The 25,672-nt window shown below is 39.4% G+C and overlaps 1 protein-coding gene across 1 annotated transcript in view; it reads left to right on the forward strand.

Moving 5' to 3' along the window:
- Trpm3 (transient receptor potential cation channel, subfamily M, member 3) overlaps positions 1-25,672 on the forward strand; it is an 870,412-nt gene that overhangs the window by 105,006 nt on the left and 739,734 nt on the right.

A 25,672-nucleotide genomic window follows, 5' to 3' on the forward strand; every position in this document is an offset into this window, starting at 1 on the left:
CTTCTTTGAGGTATTTGCTCCTAGACTTACAATGTTCCAGTGACTACAGATATGATGCCAAGTCTTCACATTCTCCTAAGTTCAAGCCGCTCATCTGAAAGAATGGATGGCATCTTTAAAGAAATGACTATGGACTTGTGGGCCTTCTTCCATAGATGAATTCTTTCCCCTTCATGTTTACTACTAATCACTTGCCAAAGCCTCCAAACATGGGCCAAGAACTGTCCTTGGAACATTTAGAGTTATGGTGGGAAGTTTAATGTTGCTCAAATGACTCTGCTTGAATCCAGAGGGCAAGAACTGAGGTGGATGTGAGTGGAATTAATTCCAACGCTACTGGCATTGGAGAGTTTTGGTGACTATATAATTTGACTGTTTTGAGCAGAATGGTTAGGAGTTGCTGGCCTGACCACAATCTCTCAGACTCTTGTGGTGGCTTCCTTGTCTTGGGTGAGCTTTTCTGCTGTACATGTGCTATATACACAGCTAGAGGCAAACAAGCACCTTCTCTTTTCATTTCTAAAGGGATGGAGGACACTTGATATTGCGACCCTAAACTAGCTTCTAAATATTGTGTTCAACTTGGTAGGAACTTGACCTTTAACAAGAATGTAAGATAGTCTTTATATTCAAAAACTGAATTTGCACATTTGAAATATATGTGGTAAATCTGTAAGAGAGCACTTGTTTTAGAAAGGGTTATGTGCTTGAGCTCCAGATGACGCAGCCCACTGGCCGCAGAGACAAGAAGGCAGACTTTTTGAGGATTTATTTCTTATATTATTTCAGAAGGAAGAGGCAACCTTAGTTGTGTCAGTTGTCTTTAGCAGTGTTCCCTATCAGAGTGCTGAGATACCGTCATCTGCAGCTCCGTCGACTTATAAAATGTTAAGTGTGAGTCACAAAATAGGGAGATCACAAAGGCACCTTCTATTTCGAGAGTACTCAGTGTATGAGAATGTAACTACTAGTTGTTAACTTCAAAGGTGACAACCCAACTTGAGAGGCATTGTCCCCTTAATGCCAGCTCTGTATAACAGGTCTCCAGATATATTGAATTAAAATGTAACCTAGAATAATTTGATTTTCCTATTTTCTATCCAGGGTATTAGAGAAGGACCTGGATTTGTGATATGTAATATGTGTAATAATTAGTCTCTTATAAATAGAAAATCTTGTCCAGGAGAAGAAATGACTTGATGTCCTCACTGAGAAAGGGCCATGCTTCAAGCCTGCCATGTACAGTCGGATTCCTACTAGGTTTGGTCATAGTTGTTACTTGCAGGCTTTCTGTAATTCAGGATTTTCTCAGTAAGCCCAAGTTGGTTTCACTCCACATGTCAGTTAAAATTGCATCAGCGAATGCATGCTTAAATATGGGCCTAAATTGGATCATAGGTTATCACCAGTCACTGATACTTTATTGAGTGATATTTTAAGAAACTCACTATTATCATATAAACACTAAATCAGGAATTGGCATAAATAGCTATAAGGGAAACGATAATAAAAGCCAACTCAGTAACCCAGTGTCAAGCTTAAAGCTAATTCTTGTAGAAATATAGAAGAAATAATATTTAAGAGAATTGAAGAAATAAAGTTAAAGACTGTCTAATTGGATTTGGTAACCGCAAGGGGTTAGCAAAGGATGAGGCAATTTGGGGGGAAAAGAATGGTTGTTGAATAAGAAATGGGATAGCAAAGGGAAAAATACAATTTGAGATAAAGGATTAGAGTTTAGGGATGTAGTCGAGCATAGAAATGGCTATTCGGGATTCACTCTCATGGAAGTGATAAATGGAGCATTCAGAGTGTATAAGGCAGGGCTCGCCATCATCAGCAATAGCGCAGATGATGCTGTGGTAATTCTGTGGCACAAATTTATAGAAACATTCGTCTTAGAATATTTCAGTGTGACATATTCCAGTCTGTATTAGAAGTTGGCCTTTTTTCCTAAGCGGTTTCCACCTCATGTATATTAACCACAGTGTAGCCTTTGAAATGTCAAAAAGCAAAAGAATTCTTGGGTTTTTCTGTACTGTGTGCTTATTATTATTCTGGAGAAACACACAAAAAGGATGTGACACAGGTTTAATATGAGACCTTAATTGATTCACAGTCTCCAGTGATTTGTCCAAGTAGTTAAACAGTTTGTTTTTGTTATTGTTATTAATCATTCCATTCATTTACATCTCAAATGATATCCCCCTTCCTGGTTATTCCCCTCCCTCCTCTGCCCTCTCTCCCATCCCCTTTGCTTCTTTGAGGGTTTTCCCCTATCCACCCACCCTCTCCTGCCCCACCACTCCAGCATGCTCCTACACTGGGGCATCAAACCTCCACACTAACCAGGGCCTCCCTTCCCAGTGATGTCAGACAAGGCCATCCTCCATTACATATGTATCTGGAGCCATGGATCCTTCCCTGTACACTCCTTGGTTGGTGGTCTAGTCCCTGGGAGCACTGGATGGTCCCGGCAACTGACATTGTTCTTCCTATGGGGTTGCAATCCCTCTCCACTCCTCAGTCCTTCCCCTAGCTCCTTAAAAAAAAATCAGTTGTTATGTTTAGGACACAAACTTCTTATCTTTCAATATGCAGCTATTTTTTGATTGATGCATTGCAAATCAGAGGAATAAAAAATTTTAAGTTTGTAAGAAGAGTATTTTTCACATTCTATGCACGGTAACTTTGACCAATACTTATGGTGTTTCCCTTCTTAGTTTGCCAATGTGAATCCGAAAATAATTCCCAAGCTCTCATAGGTAAGGAGTCATCCCACCCATGAGTAGTTTGCTAGAAAGTTCCATTTCTCAAATGTAAGCTACGGTCGGCCTATGGCAGTTTCAAGTTATTGGCAAACCTTATGTCCATGCATTGGATGGAAGTGAGGCAGTTACTGGGGCAGATGCTGTTGTGAGCTGGTCTCAAGCTAAACTGCTCACCACTGAGCTGCATTTTCACAGCACTGACATTTGTCACTTCCTAGTGAGTTCTGACAGGGTCCCTATGAGGAGATCATGAACTCTTTTTCAAACCCAACCTTGTCCAGTCCCCTTAGGTTTCTATTCTTTGCCGTGGTTCTATGTGTAGCTGAGTTTGCAATCTGTTTACTTCCACCACCACTAGAAATATTTGTTTCAAAGTTCCAAATTCTTGCCTTCCATACCCTGTGGAAGAAGCTGAGGTGTAGGGCAACCCCATAGGAAGACCAGCAGTCTCAACTAACCCACACCCCAGAGATCTCTCTGAACCAGGCAGCAGACATGAACTGGTCCAAGGCCCCAGACACATATACAGCAGAGAACTGCCTGGTCTGGCCTCAGTGGGGGAAGATACACCTAACCCTCAAGAGACATGAGGCCCCAGGGAGTGGGGAGGCCTGGCAGGGGTAGGGGTACATTCTCTAGTCTTTAGGATGCCTATAGTTTTGTTCCTGATTCTCTGAGAAGGAGAAATCAGAACTCTATTCTGTGTTCTTTCTACTATAAAACAGCAGGAATCTAATTCCTTGCTATCAGGAAAGCATTGGAAGGCATAAATACTCATTCAGAGACACCGTGGTCAGCAGCAGCATAGTAACCAGTAGAGAGGCTGCATCCAATAAACATACTCATTATCCTTCATTTCATGTAAATAAGCAGCTTAAGAATTTGAATTTTAGCATTGCCGCTTACTAGCGCATCTATACAATGATCACACAAATGTTTTCCTCTCACTAAAGCAGGTCTCCCAAAAACCAAGACTGTTTTTGTTAACCTAATTGCATTTCTTTGTGCTCTTGAAAGTGATTGAACTGTGCGACCATTTAACACCTCAAGTTAGTTTACAGGGAGTTCAGATCCCCGGACAGTGAGTGTATCATCTGACAGACATGAGCTACCTACACAGAGGCAACAAGCCCAGGCTTGCGGAGAATGATGGTTTTGGGTGCTGTGTTGGGAACATGATCCAGCTGGTACCAGACTGAAGTTTCTAGTGTGTTGTCTTTTTCCATTGTTTTGCTAAATTTAGCCGCCTTTTCCTCTCTCCGATTTTCTAATCTGTCAAGTTACATCCCACAGTTTCTTCAAAACCGAAGATGTTACTTCCAAGGGATTTTCTGTATTTTACTTCTATGGAGGTTTACATGGACTAGTGTTTGAGTTGCTGGGTGCCCTTTACCCACCAGGTCAATGAGAATGATCCCTTAATAGAATCAGGGAACCACAAAAACACAATTTCATCCTGTAATAGGGAAACAGTACCCCCGAATTTTGTGACAATGTACATAACTCCTTTTAGAAGATCCTATAAAAATCAAGAGTTTTCAGGGTTGACACAGGGAGTTAAGGTGTCTTGGCTCATCTTCATCATTGCAACTGTCTTATTTACCCCTGACCATGGCTTTACCCCTTCTTCTCAGTCATCCTTTCTTTGCCCAATTTATCTAACTTGTAAGGTGCATAAATTAAGGGGGTTCTTAAGTGACCCCTTTGATGCTGTTGCTGAATCCTGAAGGCTTGCCCCAGCTTTATGACGTTGAGATATTCCATACTCAATTCTCCTTGATGAATTAAAATATCAAGGAATCATTGGATAATTAAAACCGTTTTAGTCTGATATCCGTTGAATACCTGGTGTTGCATTAGATAGACTGCAAATTACAGACAATTACATTGTCTAATCACTTCTCTCTGGGTGCTAATTTCAGATACAAAATAAACACAAAATGAAAATGAATCACTGAGATGGTTGGTAATTAAATAGAACCACACTGATGCCATGGGGCTGTTGCTATTCTGTGTGTTTGTACGCTTCAAAGCTGACCAATTCAGTTCACTCTTCCTTCATGAGTGCCACTGTATAACTGCATATATTCCACAGTCTCCAAGTTATTGGGAGACGAAGTGTCTCCCAAGGCTCATATGTTTGAATATTCAATGCTTTGCTAGTGGAGATGCTGGGGGATCTTTTGCGTGTTTAGGCCTAGCTGGAAGAAGTGGGTCACTAACGTGCAGGCCTTAGGTTTAAGGTCTGGTTCTGGCTCCCCCTTGATCTGTCTGCTGTAATCTTGATAATAATGTGTTAACTTGATCTTCCTGTTACCACAGTGGCAAGTCACTCCTTCATCCCTCCCTCCTCTGCTGTGATGTATTGTACCTTCTCAAACTGTAAACCAAATTAAACTGCATTTCCCCTAAGCTGATTCTTAGAGAGTATTCGTTCTGAATGATGAGGAAAATCAATGCACATAGATAATGAGAATCTTAATACTCTGTTTTTCTCAAACATACACAATGCATATAAAGTTTATAGATAACTTTATACATTAGGCACTATAAAATATTAGCAACCATTGACAAAATAATGTGACTTAGTAAATCATAATAAAAGATAAGTGTGATCTTTATTTTAAAATACTGATTCAACCACAAGGAGTTGAAACTGGATGATGGAGACTATTATAGTATCAGGATTTTTGTTGTTTGACCCCACTCATTTTTTCACTGTGACAGTTCTAGTGTCACCTCTTGTCTTAGAGTTTCTATTGCTGTGAAGAGAAACCATGACCAAGGCAATTCTTATAAAGGAAAACATTTAGTTGGGGCTGCCTTACAGTTTCAGAGGTTCAATTCATTATCAAGGAGGGAACATGGCAGCATCAAGGCAGGCATGGCACTGGAGGAGCTGAGAGTTCTAGATCTTTTTCTGAAGGCAAAGAGCAGAAGACTTTTTTCAAGCAGCTAGCAGGAAGGTCTCACAGCCCAGCCACACAGAAAAACACTTCTTCCAACAAGGCCACACCTACTCCAACAAGGAGAGTCAAACCACCACACCTCTCTTCTAAAGAAAAACAAGCTCAGAAGTCAAGTTCCTAATAACACAGTTGAGTCTTCAGTCACTATTGCTTATTATATTTCACTAATATTATGGTTGTCAATATGTGTAGGAGAGACCCTGGTCCTTTGGTCATGGGTATATAAATGTGTTTCTGCAATGGCATTGAAGATATCAGCTAAAAAATGTTAGACCTATAATGCAATACAAGGCAATAAAAAGAACGAAGCAGTTAAATAATCATTTGTGTTTCAAAAGCAACATGGTACATGTCACCATAAATATATTTTCTTACAAATTGTATTGCTTTTAATTTATTGTTGCATTATGATAGGATGTGTAATTGTGCCAAAAACTACCAAATGATTTGTGCGAAGCACAACATGAGGGACAGATCTTAGAATAGATTCAGAATTTCAGGCCCCTGTCCTTTGTTTGATTTCTTCAGAATTAAGAGATTCCTTTAAAGAAAGGGAGAGAGAAACGTGTTTGTTCTGTCTGAATATATTCCTTAATAATAATTTAAATTTAATACTTTTAAAATCTATAACAATGCTTTCCTTAGGAGTGTTGAACAAGAATTTAATGTGAACTGTTTGTATATAGATAGTTGAATTATATTTATTATTTTTAATTTTCATGCTATTTTAAATGCCTTTAATTAGTCAGTCATAGTCTGCTCCAATAATACCTGTGGAATAACTTGAGTGTGCTTGCATAACATGTTGTGGCGGTCATTAGTAACAGTGACGGTGGCCTGTAGATCTTGGATTTTAGTTTATTAGTTCAAACATTTGCCTCCTGGGCCAGAGCTTCAGAAAGCATGCTTCATTCATGTGCTAGCCTCTAATTCAATCTTCATAACTGTCCTGGAGAAGGAGGAAGTTGAGGTGAGGATGAAGAAGTCTAGAGGGTCACAGAACGATGCATGGTGATTAAAGGAGGACAGGAAATGATCAACCTGGATAAGCTGCATTTCCTGGGTTACAGCAAATGTTAAAGAGGAGCCAGAGACTCTTCAGGGCTGCTTGGTAATCCTCTCTTTGTTCCCTCTGAAGGCTTATCTCCTGTCACTTTAGCCAATGCTATACGTCATCATTCTGTGTCTTTCTGATGGCCAGATGAATCCAGCCCATCAGAGCTGTGCAGTGGTCATCTCAGCTGTAGGGTAGGCCATCAACACACCCAGTGGGTGACTTTTTTCAAGTGCCATTCATGGCTAACATGCATGATGACATCCCTCTTATTCCCTTTTGGAAATAGGCAAGGTGTAATAATTAATACATCACAGGAGATTTTAAAACATTGATAGGGGTTCTCGAGATGACATTGGGAGTCACAGATTGCTTCTGAACCAAAGCTGCCTTCTGAAAGAAAGGCTCAGGAGGCTGAGGAATGCGAAGTTCTGAGGGCACCCAAGAAAGGCATGAGTTTTGTTCTTGACTTTCAGATTACTTAAACTTTCCAAAAGACCAACATTTTCTGGGTACTTTTAGGGTTAAAAATAAAGATGATTTGTGCTCCATTGCTCCATTGTTCACAGTGATAATTCTGTGGTTTGTACTTATTCAGGGTCTTTTGTCTTAAAGGCACTCATGTGGCATATTGAACATATTAACCCATTGTAGATTCCTGAAAAACCACTATATCTTTTCTGAATAGACTTAACTGGGAACTATAGGGCTCAGATGGTCAGGCTACTCTGGGATAATATTTCTTAGACATTTACACAAATGCTAGCACAAAGGCTTGGCTAAATGTTCAGTGTTTTCTACTGTGATGTTTTCTTGGTTGGCTTAGTTTCTGAACAAGGTCTTAGTTTCATATAAAATATTTACTATCTTTTAATAGAAATGAAGAGAATAGGTCATTAATCCTAAGAAGGTAGATTGTGTGGCTCAAAGAGATTGGAGATATTACATACCTCCAAGTACAAGCCTTCCAACTTTTATAAGGTATAGCCTATTTATTAGTCTGGATTTCCAACTGGAAATAATTTTCTAGAAGTTAGGCCATGCAAATAGCACACATGATAGGTCATCTAAAAACTGTCTTAATTTTGTCTTGACCATTGGGCTATTATCAATGTGTATTCGACACAGGAGTAAAGTGTTACTAACCTTGGGTCTCACCTGGGTCAGAGGAAGGTCTTAGAGAGGACCTTTTCATCACTAAGGCATTGGAGTTACGATGGTGAGAATTCTTTTGGACCCGGGGAAGCTCCAGGTGGCTCCTAATCCCCTTGTGTCTTAGTTAGCGTTCTATTGTTGTAAAGAGACACCATGGTCATGACAACTCTTATAAAGGAAATTTAATTGGGACCAGCTTATTGTTTTAGAGGTTTCGTCTATTATTGTCATGCCAGGAATCCTGCAGACATGGTGCTGAAAAAGGAGTTGAGAATTCTACATCTGTATCCAAAGGCAGCAGGCAGAGAACTAGCTTGAGCTTCTGAGACCTTAAGATCTCCAAAGCCAGTGAACACACTTCCTCCAACAATGCTCCAACAAGGCCACACCTCCTAATAGTGCCACTTCCTATGGACCAAGTATTCAAACACGAGTCTATAGGAGCCATTCCTACTCAAATCACCACACCTTTATCTTCCCTACCATTGAAGGAGATTCTAGGCCCCTTTTAAAAGTATCAGGGAAAGTAACTGTCTATCATGAAAGAAAATATTGCATAATCAAAGCAGCAATAATCTACGTAGTACAACTAGCCAACCTCTCAGCCATTTGAAAGCAATCAAACCCCTCATAGTAAAATGCAAGTATTCTATGCAATGCTCTATAATTTATTTCTCAGACTCCCATGATTTTTGGTTTCCTCTGAACTATTCTCAATGCATTGATATGGCTCTTAGAACTAAGCATAAGTTTTAGGTCATAAAAGTGCAACAATTTGTTAGTTTCTCACTATATAAGATCTTCACCACCGTCTCCAAACACTGGACCAACAATGGGACGGACTCAGTTCCTACGTTTAAAGTTGTCTAGCATGTGAAGTCAGGTTGCTCTGTTTCTCATGGGTCCAAATGATACAGAAGGGAATATTGTGTTCATTGCAATGATTTTGGTGTTACTGGAATCCTTTCTTGAGATGGAATTTCTGGTATAGTGAAACATCTTCTGAGGGACAGTTCTAGATTATACACAGCTACCACACAGCCATATAAAATTTCCAGATGAGGACCATTAACGCTTAGTGACATAGTTTTCATAGGAGAAGTATAATAGAAAAATCATTATCACTGTATTTAGAATTTAACAAATTGTGTAATAAATCTATCATCTGTCTCTGTCTCTATCTCTGCCCCCCTCTGTGTGTATGAATATGAATACATGTTTGTACATGTAGGAAGAGAAGTATGTTGTCAGTGTATTTGAGAAAAAAAAACAGAAAAGATTTAAAGGCTAATGTATTTCCCTGAGTATATCTCATTGCCCTAGAGATTCTCATTCTCTACAATTTTATATATGACAGGCAGTTTTTCTATGCATCCTAACCTTCCTTGCCTCTGAGTAAAAGTGGATTTATAATTAAAAATCTGTGTCCCTAGGCTTGACCCCTGGGCCTCAACTGTCCCCACCTGTGAAAGGGGGTACATGTGAGGATTTCATTAAACAGGTGTGTGAGAAAATGTTACATACTATATCCTTTGTCAGAGAAGACATACAATAATAAGCCACAGGTGCCTAAAGACATGTCAGTCCATTTCTTGCTTTATGCATTCAATTATGAATTGAATTATGCAAATTCAATACATAGAATTTGGCTTCTATTAAGTTGGTCCTCTTTCACAGTTATGTGGCCATCTGTTTTAATATTTTCTGTTAGAGAAGATCTACAGATTGGTTCTGGTTGCAAACAACATTGAAAAATTTCAGCTGCTTTTTCAAGAGTCTCTCATTTTTTAAAGCTATTTTCATTTATATAATTTTCAAAGATTTTTCCTAGTTATTACAATAGTGCATATGCAGGCCTAACAGCAACAAATATATCTGTAGGTTAAGACCTAAGGCTGGTGAGCACATTCTGTCTTCACAGTATCAAGTGAATGTACTCCACAAGAAAGAGAAAGTCCACTATTTCCACCTGGTCCTGAGCAGTGGGCTTTAAGTGAACCTTTGTACCGTGTTGTAGATAAGGCAGCTTTGGTGTGACCCTGCCCATTGGGCTAGCATAAGCCAAGGCGATTTAGAGTAAGCCTCTGATGCAAGTCACTTGGGAGATCAAGAAGCAGAGTTCAGTAAGACCTAGGGCTCTTCAGGAACAAGGCTGTGTATTCTTCCCTCTGTTAGCCCTTTGTTTCCTCCCTTTCTCCTGTGACTCCCCTCCCGTTCTCTCTTACTCTTTCTTCTTTCCCTCACCTCTCATTCCCTCCTCCCTTACCCTCCTTTCCCCTCTCTCCCCTTTCCTGCCATCCTTCCTCCCTTTCTTTATCCTCCTCTTGGTTTCCCTCACATTATCTTTTCTCTGACTTTGATGTGTCAGCTTCGTTTCATATCCTTATCCAATGTCTATCAATTGCTCATATTGGCTATGATTGATCAGCAGCTTTTTTCAGTCTCTCAGCCCCTAATCTTTTATTTCTAATACCCATAACCACCTAACCATAATCTTGTGAGTTTTGGTTTGAATTCTCAAGACAGTCACATGTATTCTGTTGGTGGTGGAGATGGCATCAGCTATCCATTCCTGACCCATTGGCAGTTTTGTTGGGAAAGGGGCTTGTAATCACTGTATCTCTATAGGATATACTATCTACCCAATGGCAAAAGTGCCTAACATTCAAATAAATATCCTCATCTGAAAAAAAAAAGAAAGATGACAATTCCTTCACAGAACAATAAAGAGAACACATAAAATAACATACATGAGGTCATAGGATAGTGCGGCAAGAAAGTGAAGTGGGAAGGGGTCTTCTGATTTGGAGAGATTGGATACATTTAGCAACTGGTACTTCTGAAGGTAGAGCTGCTTCCTTGAAATCCAGTCTGACAAAGGTGACTCTTACCCCAAACATGTCGTTGGCCAGAAGGTTTGATGAGCAGAAACCACCAGGTTTAAGTTATTAGAAAACAAAACCAGGCCAAAGGAATGTGAGCTGTACTGGAGAGAAGATGGAGCTGTTTTATCTTCCCAAATGTTGAGCTATTTAATATATCGGTGGATCTTGACATTTACAATGTATCACCTTTTTATTACAAAGGGCAAAATGGCTTAGAAATATTGCAAAGAGGTGAAAGTGGCTCATCTTTTGTGAGCAAACACAATCTAGAGCTGATCTCTTACCTTTGACTCATTATCACCTGAACTACTGTTTGATCCAGCCAGTGCAATAAAATTAAAATGAATTAAAGAAAAACAAAACAAAATAGAAGGCAGCATTCACCTTGCAAATGCAGTCTGAGGGGGGATTATTTAAATGTGTATCATATCACATCAAAAACAGTTCTTTTTCTCACAATGTTCTTTTTTATAAGGTTCCAGACTAAACTTTTATTCAGTGTGGCTTATTTTCAATGGTCTTTATTGACACCTCAAGATATAAATTGGAAAGGGCCTAGTGACTCATTCTTCTCCTGAAATGTTGTTCCTGAAACAAGATTTGACATTTTCATCCTAACCTCCCCACTCACACAGCACATCCTGGCACAGTCTAACTTAGTTGTTACCTAAGGCAATATGGGTGTTAATGCCATTTTTGGTGTAAAACATCAGGTTGTAAACTACCCATGGACATACTTAATGAGTTTTAACTTAAGAGCATTTTCTGATGTCTTCTAAGAACACATTTAATACCTCTATTTTTTTATCATCATTTGTTGGTTGGGACACTTGAGAAATCTACCATTGAATTATCTTCTAACTCTTCAATCTAATGTCCAAATGGCAGAGCCATGACATCAGTCTAGATTTGCAAGATATCTTATGTGGAAATAAATAGTTGATTTTAATAATTAAGATTTGCAGAAACTTGAGAGTCTAAGAAGCATGTGATAGAATATCAAATAGTATTAAATAGACTCTATCCTCCTCATCACATAAATCCAAGATGTTTGTTGTATTAATCATTGCAGGGAGACTCATGTGACAAAGGGCATGAGGCTTACAAACTCAAAAACATAAAAGAAGGGTTCCCTTTAGGCCATATCACAGACAGCTTCTTAACTCTGGGTCAGGAGGTGAATTGTTGAGAAGGAGAGGGAAATGCAGGAAAGGATCTTGTGTGGGTGTTCGAATGAATGTATACTTTGGCATTCTTTTTTAAAGATGTACTAGAATCTTCCAAAAGAGATTTCAAGTAAGTGAGTGACTGTGCATATTCAAAGATATAAAGATGTATATTGTAACTATGCACATGTGCATGAGGCTGAATTCTCTTTTGGGAGAAATGGGGGGAAGGGATGAGGGAATGAAAGCGAGACAGAAAGACAGACTGACTTTAGCATTTGCACATTGGATGAAATAGCTAATGCTGTAGACAGAGTGGGTGGGGGATAAAGGCCACAAAGCAGGAACAATGAAAGAATAAGAACAGTCTCTGGGAAAGTATCATGAGGTGCTGAGAAGAAGGTGTATCCTTTTGTTTTAGGATGGAATGCTCTATAGACATCTGTTAAATCCAATTGGTTCATAACTTCTCTTAGTTTCACTGAGTCTCTGTTTAGTTTCTGTTTTTATGATCTATGCATTGATGAGAATGGTGTGTTGAAATCTCCTACTATTATTGTGTGTGGTACAATGTATGCTTTGAGATTTAGTAAGGTTTTTTTAAATGAATGTGGGTGCCCTTGCATTTGGGGTATAAATGTTCAGAATTGAGAGTCCATCTTGGTAGATGTTTCCTTTGACGAGTATGAAGTGACCTTACTTATCTTTTTGATAGTGTTTGGTTGAAGGTCAATTTTACAATTGGTCACAAAACAGGCCTCAATAAATACAAGGAGATTGAAGGAATCCCAGGCATCCTATCAGATCACCATGGACTAAAGCTGGTCTTCAATAACAACGAAAACAACAGAAAACCCACATGCACATGGAAGCTGAATAATGCTCTAATGAATGACAACTGGGTCAAGGAAGAAATAAAGAAAGAAATTAAAGAATTTAATAAAAATAAAGGCATAGCACACCCAAACTTATGGGATACAAGGAAAGCAGTGCTAAGAGGAAAACTCATAGTTCTGAGTGCCTCCAAAAAGAAATTGGAGCGAGCATGCACTAACAGATTGACAGTACTACTGAAAGCTCTAGAAAAAAAGAAGAAAATTCACCAAAGAGGAGTAGACAACAGGAAATAATCAAACTCAGAGTCAAAATCAACCAACCAGAAACAAAAAGAACTATACAAAGAATCAACAAAACCAGAAACACCAGAACTATACAAAGAACCACCAAAATAGTAAACTATTAAGTCAGACTAACCAGAGGACAAAGGGGCAGTATCCAAATTAATAAAATCAGAAATGAAAAGAGAGACATAAATAGCAACAGAATCTGAGGAAAATCAAAAAATAATCAGATCCTACTACAAAAGTTTATATTCAACAAAACTAGAAAATCTGAAGGAAATGGGCAATTTTCTACAGATACCAAGTACCAAAGTTAACCCAGGGTCAGATAAACCATCTAAACAGTCCTATAACCCCAAAGAAACAGAAGCAGTCTTTGAAAGTCTCCCAACCAACTGGAAAATATCATCCTGAGTGAGCTAACCCAATCACAGAAAGACATACATGGTATGCACTCATTGATAAGTGGCTATTAGCCCAAATGCTTGAATTACCCTAGATCCCTAGAACAAACGAAACTCAAGACGGATGATCAAAATGTGAATGCTTCACTCCTTCTTTAAATGAGGAAAAAGAATACCCTTGGCAGGGAAGGGAGAGGCAAAGATTAAAACAGAGACTGAAGGAACACCCATTCAGAGCCTGCCCCACATGTGGCCCATACATATACAGCCACCCAATTAGACAAGATGGATGAAGCAAAGAAGTGCAGACCGACAGGAGCCGGATGTAGATCGCTCCTGAGAGACACAGCCAGAATACAGCAAATATAGAGGCGAATGCCAGCAGCAAACCACTGAACTGAGAATAGGTCCCCTATTGAAGGAATCAGAGAAAGAACTGGAAGAGCTTGAAGGGGCTCGAGACCCCAAAAGTACAACAATGCCAAGCAACCAGAGCTTCCAGGGACTAAGCCACTACCTAAAGACTATACATGGACTGACCCTGGACTCTGACCCCATAGGTAGCAATGAATATCCTAGTAAGAGCACCAGTGGAAGGGGAAGCCCTGGGTCCTGCTAAGACTGAACCCACAGTGAACTAGTCTATGGGGGGAGGGCGGCAATGGGGGGAGGGTTGGGAGGGGAACACCCATAAGGAAGGGGAGGGGGGAGGGGGATGTTTGCCCGGAAACCGGGAAAGGGAATAACACTCGAAATGTATGTAAGAAATACTCAAGTTAATAAAAAAAAAAAAAGAAAGTCTCCCAACCAAAAAAAGCCCAGGACCAGATGGGTTTAGTGCAGAATTCCACCAGATCTTCAAAGAAAACCTAATACTAATACTGTCCAAACAATTTCACAAAATAGAAACAGAAGGGACACTATCCAATTTGTTCTTTGAAGCCATATTATGCTTATAACTAAACCACACAAAGACCCTACAAAGAAAGAGAACTTTAAACCAATTCCCCTTATGAATATCAATGCCAAAATACTCAATAAAATTCTTGAAAACTGAATCCAAGAACACAGCAAAATTACCATTCACCATGATCAAGTAGGCTTTATCCCAAGGATGCAAGGATGGTTCAAAATATGAAAATCCATCAACAAAATGCACTATATAAAAAAACTCAAGGAAAAAAACCCATGATCATCTCACTAAATGCTGAGAAAGCACTTGACAAAATTCAACACCCCTTCATGATAAAAGTCTTGGAAAGATCAGGAACTCAAGGCCCATACCAAAATATAATAAAAGCAATATACAGTAAACAAGTAGCCAACATCAAACTAAATGGAGAGAAACTTGAAGCAATCCCATTAAAATCAGGGACTAGACAAGGCTGCCCACTCTCTCCCTACTATAGTACTGAAGTCCTAGCCAGAGCAATTAGACAACAAAAAGAGGTCAAAAGGTTACAAATTGGAAAGGAAGAGGTCAAAATATCACTGTTTGCAGGCGATATGATAGTATACTTAAGTGACCCCAAAAATTCCACTAGAGAACTCCTAAACCTGATAAACAACTTCAGCAAAGTGGCTGGATATAAAATTAACTCAAACAAATCTATTGCCTTCCTTTGCCCAAAGGATAAACATGCTGAGAAAGAAATTAGGGAAATGACACCCTTCACAATAGCCACAAATATTATAAAATACCTTTGTGTGACTTTAACCAAGCAAGTGAAAAGTCTGTATGACAAGAACTTCAAGTCTCTGAAGAAAGAAATCAAAGGTCTCAGAAAATGGAAAGATCTCCAATGCTCATGGATTGGCAGGATTAATACAATAAAAATGGCCATCTTGCTGAAAGCAATCTACAGAATCATTGCAATCCCCATCAAAATTCCAACTCAATTCTTCATAGAGTTAGAGAGATCAATTTGCAAATTCATTTGGAATAAAAATAAAATCCAGGATAGCAGAAACTATTCTCAACAATAAAAGAAATTCTGGGGAAATCACCATTCCTGACTTCCAGCTGTATTACAGAGAAATAGTGATTAAAAACTATGTGTTATTTGTACAGAGACAGGCAGGTAGATCAGTGGAATAGAATTGAAGACCCAGAAATGAACCCATATACCTATGGTCACTTGATCTTTGACAAAGGAGCAAAAACTATCCAATAATAAAAGACAGCATTTTCAACAAATGATGCTGGTTCAACTGGAGGGCAGCATGTAGAAGAATACAAATTGACACATTTTTATCTCATTGTATAAAGTTCAAGTCCAAGTGCATCAAAAATCTCCACATAAAACGAGATACAGTAGAGCTAATAGAAGAGAAAGGAAAGAGCCTCGAACACATGGGCACAGGGTATAATTTCCTGAACAGAACACCAATGGCTTATGCTCTAAGATCAAGAATTGACAAATGGGATCTCATAAAACTGCAAAGCTTCTGTAAGGCAAAGGACACTGTGGTTAGGACAAAACGGCAACCAACAGATTGGGAAAAGATCTTTACCAATCCTACATCCAATAGAGGGCGAATATCTAATATATACAAAGAACTAGACTCCAGAAAACCAAATAATCCTATTAAAAATGGGGGTACAGAGCTAGACAAAGAATTCTCACTGAGGAATACCAAATGACTGAGAAGCCCCTAAAGAAATATTCAAAATCCTTAGTCATCAGGCAAATACAGATCAAACCACCCTGAGATTCCACCTCACATCAGTCAGAATGGCTAATATAAAAAAACTCAGATGACAACGGATGCTGGTGAGGATGTGGAGAAAGAGGAACACTCCTCCATTGTTGGTGGGATTGCAGACTGGTACAACCACTCTGGAAATCAGTCTGGAGGTTCCTCAGAAAATTGGACATAGCACTACTTGATGACGCAGCTATACCACTCCTGGGCATATACCCAAGTGATGCTCCAACATATAACAAGGACACATGCACCACTGTGTTCTTAATAGTCTTATTTATAATAGCCAAAAGATCGAAAGAAACCCAGATGTCCTTCAACAGTGGAATGGATACAGAAAATGTGGACATCTACACAATGGAGTACTACACAGCTATTAAAAACAATGACTACATGAAATTCTTAGGCAAATGGATGAAACTAGAAAATATCATCCTGAGTGAGGTAATCTAGTCACAAAAGAGCCACATGTTATACACTCACTGATAAGTGGATATTAGCCTAAGAGCTTGGAATACCCAAGAAGCAATTCACAGATCATATGATGCTTAAGAAGAAGGAAGAACAAAATGTGGATGCTTCATTCCTTCTTAGAAGTGAGAACAAAATACACATGGAAGGAAATATAAGGACAAAGAGTGGAGCAGAGAATGAAGAAAAGGTCATCCGGAGGCTGCCCCACCTGGGTTTCCATCCCATATGCAGCCACCAAAGCCAGTTACTATTGCTAAGGTCAAGAAGTGCTTGCTAACAGGAGCCAGATATGGGTGTCTCCTGAGAGGCTCTGCTGTAGCCCTACTGATACAGATGAGGATGCTTGCAGCTAACCACTGAACAAGGGGACCCCAATGCAAAAGTTAGAGAAAGGACTGAAGGAGCCGAAGGGGTTTGCAACCCTATAGGAAGAACAACAATATTAACCAGCCAGACCCCACCAGAGCTCCCAGGCACTAAATTACCAACCAAAGAGTACACAGAGATGGATCTATGGCTCCAGACACATATGTAGCAGAGGATGGCATTGTCCAGCATCAATAGGAGGAAAAGCCCTTGGTTCTGTGAAGGTTCTTTCCCCAGGGTAGGGGAATGCCAGGGCGTTGATGTTGGATTGGGTAGGTGGATGGGAGAGCATCTTTGTAGAAGGGGGAGTGGGAGGGGGTATGGGAGATGGGGGAAGGGGATAACATTTGAAATGTAAATACATACAATATCTAAGAAAATAATATTAAAAAAAGAACCAAGAACAGTTGTTGGGCTTTTCTTTTTCTTGTCTTCTCTCTAACCAGCATTTAGATATGCTTCCATCCTGACTGTTGTTGGTCAGGTCCTTTCCAGGAGACCCTTCTTATAAGCAATGATTCACAGGAATTAATTCACAAGCATCTCCATAGTTAGACTGTCTTGCTATTACTCCTCAGTATTAACACAGAAACAGAACCAGAAAAACAGCCAATAAAATATGAGTAGATATGTTGAAAGTGATTGCTTCTCAAAGGAAACTCAGATGTGTAAGTTTCTTTTTAATTAGATTTATTACTATGTTGCAACACCAGAGGTTTAGAAAGCAGCAGTGTAAAACTTGTTTTACTCTCTTTGATACTTAAGAAACATACACATATTACAATTGTGACCTGAATCGTCCCTGCTTCTTAATTTTACTCCTCCTGTCTGTACCTTGATCAGAAACTGTTTTCAGCTAATTCTTTGCTTGCGCTAATTACGCTGGCCCAGTCCTTAAAATAACAAGGTACAAAGATCTAACTTCATCTCATATTAGAATTTTAATTTCTACTTTTCAGGCAATTTAAAAACTAAAATTGATGCTCGGGGAGTTTCTTCTTTTCCCTTCCAAACTATCCTTTCTGCATGAAGCACTAATTTTCTGCTCTGCTGTGTCTAAGGTCTGCCTCCTTGTGCCAAAGCAATGGGGTTGCTAGGACAGAGACAAGTGGGTTTTAAAATAATTTTATTAATTTAATACAATCTTGTGAAGCATATGTAGAGAAGCTGGTAAACTGTGCCTTATGGGCATATCCGTGAAGACTTCTATCTACAAAAGTTGGAGGGGGCAGAAAATGCTTATAAGCTGTGAACAGGTATCATCCAGTCTATTTAGGATTTGACTAAGACAAAACAGCTTAATCTGCATGAGCTCACTCTTCTTGAGTTGGGACATCCATTTTCTCCTGACTTTGTATGTAGATGCCTCTTGTTATTTGATCTTTCACTTTGATATAGATCTTGGCTCCACTGGTCATGGGACTTAGGGTTTACATTGAAACAATATAACTAGCTTTCTGGACAGCTCATCTGGGCACTTTTCTGTCCTCTCTTTAGCCACATCTCCATGCAAAGACATTTTCTATGTGTCTAACTGTGTCCTTTGATTTTGGATCTCTGGCAAACCTGAAGGAATAAAACCAAAAACTATCTGTGTATGGAGAGTCCTAGGAATTAATGATGTTCATTTTCCTACATTGGTCTTTGGATGAATTTTTAAAGTTATTCTTTCAAAATCTTAAGAAATAACACAACAATTAGCACACACAGCAAAATAGGTGAATTTCCAAATGATAGCTTTAAGTGTAGGAAGAATAAAAAAGAGGAGCATTGTCTATGTGACTGTCATTATATAAGATTTTAGAAAATTCACATTTATCTCTAGAAATAGGCAGCATTCTCATAGTTGCTTTGAGATGGGAGTTGGAAGCTGGGTTAGAAGGGGTTCTATATAAGAGAGGCCTTAAAGAAACTTTAGTGGGCAAAGGTTGTGTCCATTATCTAGATTGTAGTACTGATTTTGAGTATCAAAACTAATTAAGTTGAAATTTTAATTTAAAATCTTATTTTAATTGTAGTTCAACAGGATCTTAAAAGAATCATGACTCAAAAAGAAGAAAGAAAAACTTCAATTCCCTTCCAGCTTCCAGTGTCTATTTTAGAGGTGAGGGACCAAAGGGAAAGAATCTTTAGAGGCTCCTTGTGAAGCAAGCATCAGAGCCAGCGTGTTAGCCGGAACCTATGACCAGCATCCCGGCTTTGTCAGAGAGGTTCCCGCTCACCCAGAACCTGACAGGGTTCCGTGTCATGCTGACACACTTACTAACTGAAGACGAACTACGAGTGTTGAGCAACCCACTGAAGAAAACAACCAAGTGATGTATTTGACACTTGATTGTCCTCTACTGAGGACATAAAGGAACTTTGAGTAGTATGTGATTGTGGAAATTCTGCCTAACATGGGATGGTAACATTTTAGTTTTAGAGAAAACACAATTTTAGTTCTTAAAAATATATGAAGTGAGACCCCTATTGCAGTGTCTCATGTTAAGGAGTTCTTCATTTAGCTGCCTTTCTTTTCTCCTTTTCTTTCTTTTTTTTTTTTTAATTTGAATATTTTTTTTATTTTTTATTTTTTTTATTAACTTGAGTATTTCTTATATACATTTCGAGTGTTATTCCCTTTCCCGGTTTCCGGACAAACATCACCCTCCCCCCTCCCCTTCCTTATGGGTGTTCCCCTCCCCATCCTCCCCCCATTGCCGCCCTCCCCCCATAGTCTAGTTCACTGGGGGTTCAGTCTTAGCAGGACCCAGGGCTTCCCCTTCCACTGGTGCTCTTACTAGGATATTCATTGCTACCTATGGGGTCAGAGTCCAGGGTCAGTCCATGTATAGTCTTTAGGTAGTGGCTTAGTCCCTGGAAGCTCTGGTTGCTTGACATTGTTGTACTTTTGGGGTCTCGAGCACCTTCAAGCTCTTCCAGTTCTTTCTCTGATTCCTTCAACGGGGGACCTATTCTCAGTTCAGTGGTTTGCTGCTGGCATTCGCCTCTGTATTTGCAGTATTCTGGCTGTGTCTCTCAGAAGCGATCTACATCCGGCTCCTGTCGGTCTGCACTTCTTTGCTTCATCCATCTTGTCTAATTGGGTGGCTGTATATGTATGGGCCAGCTGTGGGGCAGGCTCTGAATGGGTGTTCCTTCAGTCTCTGTTTTAATCTTTGCCTCTCTATTCCCTGCCAAGGGTATTCTTTTTCCTCATTTAAAGAAGGAGTGAAGCATTCACATTTTGATCATCCGTCTTGAGTTTCGTTTGTTCTAGGGATCTAGGGTAACTCAAGCATTTGGGCTAATAGCCACTTATCAATGAGTGCATACCATGTATGTCTTTCTGTGATTGGGTTAGCTCACTCAGGATGATATTTTCCAGTTCCAACCATTTGCTTACAAATTTCATAAACTCGGTGTTTTTGATAGCTGAGTAATATTCCATTGTGTAGATGTACCACATTTTCTGTATCCATTCTTCTGTTGAAGGGCATCTGGGTTCTTTCCAGTTTCTGGCTATTATAAATAAGGCTGCAATGAACATAGTGGAGCACGTGTCTCTTTTATATGTTGAGGCATCTTTTGGGTATATGCCCAAGAGAGGTATAGCTGGATCCTCAGGCAGTTCAATGTCCAATTTTCTGAGGATCCTCCAGACTGATTTCCAGAATGGTTTTACCAGTCTGCAATCCCACCAACAATGGAGGAGTGTTCCTCTTTCTCCACATCCTCGCCAGCATCTGCTGTCACCTGAGTTTTTGATCTTAGCCATTCTCACTGGTGTGAGGTGAAATCTCAGGGTTGTTTTGATTTGCATTTCCCTTATGACTAAAGATGTTGAACATTTCTTTAGGTGTTTCTCAGCCATTCGGCATTCCTCAGCTGTGAATTCTTTGTTTAGCTCTGAACCCCATTTTTTAATAGGGTTATTTGTTTCCCTGCGGTCTAACTTCTTGAGTTCTTTGTATATTTTGGATATAAGGCCTCTATCTGTTGTAGGATTGGTAAAGATCTTTTCCCAATCTGTTGGTTGCCGTTTTGTCCTAACCACAGTGTCCTTTGCCTTACAGAAGCTTTGCAGTTTTATGAGATCCCATTTGTCGATTCTTGATCTTAGAGCATAAGCCATTGGTGTTTTGTTCAGGAAATTTTTTCCAGTGCCCATGTGTTCCAGATGCTTCCCTAGTTTTTCTTCTATTAGTTTGAGTGTGTCTGGTTTGATGTGGAGGTCCTTGATCCACTTGGACTTAAGCTTTGTACAGGGTGATAAGCATGGATCGATCTGCATTCTTCTACATGTTGCCCTCCAGTTGAACCAGCACCATTTGCTGAAAATGCTATCTTTTTTCCATTGGATGGTTTTGGCTCCTTTGTCAAAAATCAAGTGACCGTAGGTGTGTGGGTTCATTTCTGGGTCTTCAATTCTATTCCATTGGTCTATCTGTCTGTCTCTGTACCAATACCATGCAGTTTTTATCACTATTGCTCTGTAATACTGCTTGAGTTCAGGGATAGTGATTCCCCCTGAAGTCCTTTTATTGTTGAGGATAGCTTTAGCTATCCTGGGTTTTTTGTTATTCCAGATGAATTTGCAAATTGTTCTGTCTAACTCTTTGAAGAATTGGATTGGTATTTTGATGGGGATTGCATTGAATCTGTAGATTGCTTTTGGTAAAATGGCCATTTTTACTATATTAATCCTGCCAATCCATGAGCATGGGAGATCTTTCCATCTTCTGAGGTCTTCTTCAATTTCTTTCCTCAGTGTCTTGAAGTTCTTATTGTACAGATCTTTTACTTGCTTGGTTAAAGTCACACCGAGGTACTTTATATTATTTGGGTCTATTATGAAGGGTATCGTTTCCCTAATTTCTTTCTCGGCTTGTTTCTCTTTTGTATAGAGGAAGGCAACTGATTTATTTGAGTTAATTTTATACCCAGCCACTTTGCTGAAGTTGTTTATCAGCTTTAGTAGTTCTCTGGTGGAACTTTTGGGATCACTTAAATATACTATCATGTCGTCTGCAAATAGTGATATTTTGACCTCTTCTTTTCCGATCTGTATCCCCTTGATCTCCTTTTGTTGTCTGATTGCTCTGGCTAGAACTTCAAGAACTATATTGAATAAGTAGGGAGAGAGTGGGCAGCCTTGTCTAGTCCCTGATTTTAGTGGGATTGCTTCAAGTTTCTCTCCATTTAGTTTAATGTTAGCAACTGGTTTGCTGTATATGGCTTTTACTATGTTTAGGTATGGGCCTTGAATACCTATTCTTTCCAGGACTTTTATCATGAAGGGGTGTTGAATTTTGTCAAATGCTTTCTCAGCATCTAATGAAATGATCATGTGGTTCTGTTCTTTCAGTTTGTTTATATGATGGATCACGTTGATGGTTTTCCTTATATTAAACCATACCTGCATGCCTGGGATGAAGCCTACTTGATCATGGTGTATGATTGTTTTGATGTGCTCTTGAATTCGGTTTGCCAGAATTTTATTGAGTATTTTTGCGTCGATATTCATAAGGGAAATTGGTCTGAAGTTCTCTTTCTTTGTTGTGTCTTTGTGTGGTTTAGGTATAAGAGTAATTGTGGCTTCATAGAAGGAATTCGGTAGGGCTCCATCTGTTTCAATTTTGTGGAATAGTTTGGATAATATTGGTATAAGGTCTTCTATGAAGGTTTGATAGAATTCTGCACTAAACCCGTCTGGACCTGGGCTCTTTTTGGTTGGGAGACCTTTAATGACTGCTTCTATTTCCTTAGGAGTTATGGGGTTGTTTAACTGGTTTATCTGTTCCTGATTTAACTTCGATACCTGGTATCTGTCTAGGAAATTGTCCATTTCCTGAAGATTTTCAAGTTTTGTTGAATACAGGTTTTTATAGTAAGATCTGATGATTTTTTGAATTTCCTCTGAATCTGTAGTTATGTCTCCCTTTTCATTTCTGATTTTGTTAATTTGGACGCACTCTCTGTGTCCTCTCGTTAGTCTGGCTAAGGGTTTATCTATCTTGTTGATTTTCTCAAAGAACCAACTTTTGGTTCTGTTGATTCTTTCTATGGTCCTTTTTGTTTCTACTTGGTTGATTTCAGCTCTGAGTTTGATTATTTCCTGCCTTCTACTCCTCCTGGGTGTATTTGCTTCTTTTTGTTCTAGAGCTTTTAGGTGTGCTGTCAAGCTGCTGACATATGCTCTTTCCTGTTTCTTTCTGCAGGCACTCAGCGCTATGAGTTTTCCTCTTAGCACAGCTTTCATTGTGTCCCATAAGTTTGGGTATGTTGTACCTTCATTTTCATTAAATTCTAAAAAGTTTTTAATTTCTTTCTTTATTTCTTCCTTGACCAGGTTATCATTGAGTAGAGCATTGTTCAATTTCCACGTATATGTGGGCATTCTTCCCTTATTGTTATTGAAGACCAGTTTTAGGCCGTGGTGGTCCGATAGCACGCATGGGATTATTTCTATCTTTCTGTACCTGTTGAGGCCCGTTTTTTGACCAATTATATGGTCAATTTTGGAGAAAGTACCATGAGGAGCTGAGAAGAAGGTATATCCTTTTGCTTTAGGATAGAATGTTCTATAAATATCCGTTAAGTCCATTTGGCTCATGACTTCTCTTAGTCTGTCTACATCTCTGTTTAATTTCTGTTTCCATGATCTGTCCATTGATGAGAGTGGGGTGTTGAAATCTCCCACTATTATTGTGTGAGGTGCAATGTGTGTTTTGAGCTTTAGTAAGGTTTCTTTTACATATGTAGGTGCCCTTGTATTTGGGGCATAGATATTTAGGATTGAGACTTCATCTTGGTGGATTTTTCCTTTGATGAATATGAAGTGTTCTTCCTTATCTCTTTTGATGACTTTTAGTTGAAAATTGATTTTATTTGATATTAGAATGGCTACTCCAGCTTGCTTCTTCTGACCATTTGCTTGGAAAATTGTTTTCCAGCCTTTCACTCTGAGGTAATGTCTGTCTTTGTCTCTGAGGTGTGTTTCCTGTAGGCAGCAGAATGCAGGGTCCTCGTTGCGTATCCAGTTTGTTAATCTATGTCTTTTTATTGGGGAGTTGAGGCCATTGATATTGAGAGATATTAAGGAATAGTGATTATTGCTTCCCGTTATATTCATATTTGGAAGTGAGGTTATGTTTGTGTGCTTTCATTCTCTTTGTTTTGTTGCCAAGACGATTAGTTTCTTGCTTCTAGGGTATAGCTTGCCTCCTTATGTTGGGCTTTACCCTTTATTATCCTTTGTAGTGCTGGACTTGTAGAAAGATATTGTGTAAATTTGGTTTTGTCATGGAATATCTTGGTTTCTCCATCTATGTTAATTGAGAGTTTTGCAGGATACAGTAACCTGGGCTGGCATTTGTGTTCTCTTAGGGTCTGTATGACATCTGTCCAGGATCTTCTGGCCTTCATAGTTTCTGGCGAAAAGTCTGGTGTGATTCTGATAGGTCTGCCTTTATATGTTACTTGACCTTTTTCCCTTACTGCTTTTAATATTCTTTCTTTATTTTGTGCGTTTGGTGTTTTGACAATTATGTGATGGGAGGTGTTTCTTTTCTGGTCCAATCTATTTGGAGTTCTGTAGGCTTCTTGTATGCCTATGGGTATCTCTTTTTTTAGGTTAGGGAAGTTTTCTTCTATGATTTTGTTGAAGATATTTACTGGTCCTTTGAGCTGGGAGTCTTCACTCTCTTCTATACCTATTATCCTTAGGTTTGATCTTCTCATTGAGTCCTGGATTTCCTGTATGTTTTGGACCAGTAGCTTTTTCCGCTTTACATTATCTTTGACAGTTGAGTCAATGATTTCTATGGAATCTTCTGCTCCCGAGATTCTCTCTTCCATCTCTTGAATTCTGTTGGTGAAGCTTGTATCTACAGCTCCTTGTCTTTTCTTTTGATTTTCTATGTCCAGGGTTGTTTCCATGTGTTCTTTCTTGATTGCTTCTATTTCCATTTTTAATTCCTTCAACTGTTTGATTGTGTTTTCCTGGAATTCTTTCAGGGATTTTTGCGATTCCTCTCTGTAGGCTTCTACTTGTTCTCTAAGGGAGTTCTTTATGTCTTTCTTGAAGTCCTCCAGCATCATGATCAAATATGATTTTGAAACTAGGTCTTGCTTTTCTGGTGTGTTTGGATATTCCGTGTTTGCTTTGGTGGGAGAATTGGGCTCCGATGATGCCATGTAGTCTTGGTTTCTGTTGCTTGGGTTCCTGTGCTTGCCTCTCGCCATCAGATTATCTCTAGTGTTACTTTGTTCTGCTATTTCTGACAGTGGCTAGACTGTCCTATAACCTGTGTGTCAGGAGTGCTGTAGACCTGTTTTCCTGTTTTCTTTCAGCCAGTTATGGGGACAGAGTGTTCTGCTTTCGGGCGTGTAGTTTTTCCTCTCTACAGGTCTTCAGCTGTTCCTGTGGGCCTGTGTCTTGAGTTCACCAGGCAGGTTTCTTGCAGGGGAAAAGTTGGTCCTACCTGCGGTTCCAAGGCTCAAGTTTGCTCGTGGGGTACTGCCTAAGTCCTCTCCGCTGTGGCAGCAACCGGGAAGATCTGCGCCGCTCTTTCCGGGAGCCTCCGTGCACCAGGGTTCCAGATGGCGTTTGGTGTT

This window comes from Rattus norvegicus, chromosome 1, assembly GCF_021556685.1.
Source record: "Rattus norvegicus strain SHRSP/BbbUtx chromosome 1, alternate assembly SHRSP_T2T, whole genome shotgun sequence".
NCBI lineage: Eukaryota > Metazoa > Chordata > Mammalia > Rodentia > Muridae > Rattus > Rattus norvegicus.